This window comes from Nematolebias whitei, chromosome 1, assembly GCF_014905685.2.
Source record: "Nematolebias whitei isolate Nwh7 chromosome 1, NemWhi1, whole genome shotgun sequence".
Classification (NCBI taxonomy): domain Eukaryota; kingdom Metazoa; phylum Chordata; class Actinopteri; order Cyprinodontiformes; family Rivulidae; genus Nematolebias; species Nematolebias whitei.
The window spans coordinates 21,424,315-21,428,621 of record NC_056498.1 but is presented as its reverse complement, the minus strand read 5'-3'; positions in this window follow the sequence as shown (position 1 = coordinate 21,428,621).

Genomic DNA, 4,307 nt, shown 5'->3' with positions numbered 1-4,307 from the left:
GAGTTCAAACCACACTGAGCGTCCGCCATTTTGAGAACTGAAAAACAGGAACGAGAGACAGCCCGTGTCATGTCGAGGCCTCCCTCCCATTTTCTTAAAGAGACACGCTGCTCGCTCCCTCACTATCCATCCTTCGGTTCAAACCGTCCTATACTGCCATCCAGTGGTCAAAAAATGTACTACACACAAAAATTAACCCACATTTATTCATAAATTCGACAGTAATTACTAATTATTGTCAAATTTCAAACAATATTATCGTTTATCGCAATAATTTGAGACAATTAATCGCCCAGCAAAAGTTGTTATCATGACAGGCCTATGTACTACTATTCCTACTTTGCGTTTTTTCACTTATCGCGTGGCTTCAGGGTACAGATCCTCGCAATAAACGATGGACCACTGTATTTTTGGATAATTTAGCTAATCAAGGTGTGTGGGATCCTTATTTAGTTCTGGTTGTGTTCGTCTCTGTTTTGTTTTTTCTTTTAAACTTTTTCAATTTATTGTTAATCATTGTGTTTGTGAATTGTGTTTACTTGTGACAAATTTCCAAAGTCTACTGTTTTATTGAAATCAAATGTATATTTAGCCAAAGTAGTACAATGCATTTAAAAGTCCTCCTAACGGGTCAAATGTAACTAGATGGTTACTCTTCTTATGATCCTGTTGCACGTGTTATGTTTTTTTGAAGCATTAACTTCTACACATAGATTTTTGTTCTGATACTGTTCAAAGCTTTATTTACAACTCAGAACAAAATCTTTTGGTTGTTTTGTATTTCTAAGAGTTTATTGTTTGAATGTTGTCTTTTTTCATTATATGCATATGTTGTTATTTTCTTATAATATATTTTTCACATTCTTATCAAATGGTTTTATGTTATTATCACCCACTTCTGGAAGGTGAAAGGATGGCGATAATGTTTTAGCCTGTTTGTATGTATCTGTTCGCAAAATATGTTTTGAACCATTGGAGGGATATGGAACTTGCTAAGTAGTCGATGGATGTGCGAGTCCAAACATGGAGTCAATCTAATTCAAGATGGCTGCCACAGCCAACTAACATTACAAAACACAAAAATTGCTATAATTTAGTCTTTGACAGGTATTGAGTTAACGTTTGGTCTGGTAGTAGCTGAGAACCATCACCATCTTATACTTTGACCGCTAACGGGTCAGGCGAGAAATCGCCATCTCAAGTTACAACACGCAAAAAGGTATTTTTAAGGTTTGATCAAAACAGTTTTGACTCTTGTTTCTCAATAAAATCCAATCTTAGTTTAAGACTCTGCCATAAAAGGTGGCGGACGATATGCATCCCTTCAAAAAACGGTTGGCATTTTATTATGGTTTAATTTTTCTCTTGTATTACTGTGATATTCTTCATACGTAAACATAGATGCACAAGATAATTTAATAAAATGCTCTGTTTATAACAAGAAAAAAAAAGCAAAAACATTAAAGTGTAATGCTGTAACTTGAATAAAGATGGTGTTATAAAAAACTAGAGCCTGACTAATATGGAAAATTTGGCTATCACTGATACCGATATTGGGAGGGGCCATGTGACCACTAATAACCAATAAAATGGCTAAAAAATGTTAGCGTTGTCCACCCCCAAGAATCTAAGTAAACAAGGAGTAGAGCGGGGCTTGTTTATTTAGCGCAGCTGGTAGCAACCAAGAAGCTAAGCTAATCAGATCCAGCTATACGTAGTCGCACACTAGGTTTACAAGTGGTGCACTAATCATAAAAACAGTCTTCCTAATATGCATTCACACTTTCTATCCTCCACTAATCACCATAAAGTTATCAATTGTGTTGCAAAAATATAAATTAAACAAAGAAATGCCCTTCCCTGTTCATTGTTTGAACAGCCATTCACGTATAGTGATGGTCTAATTAGCATTGACCGCAGCTGCATTTTTTTTTTTTTCTTTGCAGAGAAATAAAGATTTCAGACAAACAATGCATTTCATTGAGGATGACAAAGATACTGTTACTAACACTGATGTATTTTACCTCTACATTAGATTTATTGTTCTGGATAAAGTTTTACAAGGCAATAGCCTATGCTAGGTTATCTAAACGTTAGCTTGCTAACTTAAGAGGTATGTAGCTAATGACAAGTGGGTTGGAGGATTGAAGATTATTTATTATTGTTGATTTATTTTCCATATCAGTTAAAATAAAATTACCATGCTTTGTTCAGCAAAATACACTACACTGTATTGCTCCCTGTTTCGTTTGTGCTGAATGTGAAAGTGAAACTTAAGTGAGCAGCCATGACTTGAAAGTTGTCTTCATGCGCCCTCTTCTGGATACATTGTACAATTACGGCTGGTTCCAGCATTTTGGGGGTGAAAAATTGGTCGGTGCTCTAATAAAAACCTTTAGTTGTAACTTGATGAAGTTCTGTCTTATGTTTGCTAGAGTCAATATGCTTTTGAACATTTATTATCACAAAGCCAACTGTTTAAAAAAACATGTTGCTTAAAATAGTTTTAATGAAACTTGAAGCACAAGTTTTACTCAAATTCTGATCCTTATGCTTTTTAAAGATGATGATCATTTTGATGAAGAGATAATGTTGACTTAATGTTCTTTCAAAAGATTTTAAATAAGTTATAAATAGTTGGGCAATAATTAAAGTTAAAATTAACTCTAAATTGTCTTTCACACAATTTTATTCTATTTTTTACCTGGTATTAAAAAAATAAATAACCTCTAAAATGAACACGGGCAATCAGATCTAAAAAAAAAAAAATTGCCATTTTGTTTCAAATGGAACAAAAACAGAATTACCGTAACATTTTATAAACAAGGCAGATGAGTTGCAACACTTCAAATAGAGGAACAGTAACAGCAACTTCAGCATATTTGAATTCTTTGCATGCAACTTATTTCAAACTAAGTAAAGCAGCTGTGACCAAGAAGGGTAAAAAAAAAAAAAAAGTTTATATTTAGAGAATTTAAAGACATTTAACTTTAAATAAATCTGTGTTGGTTGATGGTCATAATCTTATTGGAGCTCTGCCTCCTGGTTTGATTCGTGCTGTGGTTTGGAGTACAAAGATAATAAAAAGCGACAATTACTGTAAACAGCTTGTTACCTCAGGAGGTTATTAGAGGGCAGCTGCTGTTGACACATTTTTATAGCTCTTTTATATTTGAGCCAAGCTGATGGGTGAAATTAAATAACAGTGGAAAAGCGGCAAAGCCTCACTTTCTTTCATGCCTCACGCAGGTGGGTTTTGGCCTGGAGCACGTGTCGAGGGAGCAGATCCAGGAGGTGGAGGAGGACCTGGACGAGCTGTACGACAGCCTGGAGATGTACAACCCCAGTGACAGCGGGCCAGAGATGGAGGAGACTGACAGCATCCTCAGCACACCCAAACCCAAGCTGAGGTAAGAGCAGACCGGAGAACGAAGCACCGTCCTCTTCCAGCACACACACACATCCGCGACCCGTCACCGCTCGCTCCTGAAGGTTTGCAGCCGAGCGCACCTCGTCTAACGCTTTTTATTAGGTGGTAAATGTGCTAAATGGAACGTGTCCTCAGAAAAACCATAGAGAATATTACAGACACTGACCAAGTTTTAAAAACAATCCCAAGACCTTTTCATGGCTGCAGCTCATGTGTGACAATGACTTCAGTATATTCTTCACACGCTGATCTTACTGTTTCAGCTGCTGATCTTACGGCTTCAACTGCTGATCTTGCTGTTTCAACTGCTGATCTTACTGTTTCAGCTTCTGATCTTGCTGTTTCAACTGCTGATTTACTGTTTCAACTGCTGATCTTACTGTTTCGGCTGTTATTACTGTTTTGGCTGCTGATCTTACTGTTTCAATTGCTGATCTTGCTGTTTTAACTGCTGGTCTTGCTGTTTTAACTGCTGATCTTGCCGTTTCAACTGCTGATCTTACAGTTTCAGCTTCTGCTCTTACAGTTTCAGCTTCTGATCTTACTGTTTCAGCTTCTGATCTTACTGTTTCAACTGCTGATTTACTGTTTCAACTGCTGATCTTACAGTTTCGGCTGCTGATATTACTGTTTCAACTGCTGATTTTACAGTTTTGGCTGCTAATCTTACTGTTTCAACTGCTGATCTTACTGTTTCGGCTGTTGATATTACTGTTTCGGCTGCTGATCTTACTGTTTCAGCTGCTGCTATTACTGTTCAACTGCTGATATTACTGTTTCGGCTGTTGATCTTACCGTTTAGGCTGTTGATCTTAATGTTCAGCTGCTGATCTTAATGTTTCAGCTGCTGATTTTACTGTTTTGGCTGCTGATCTTA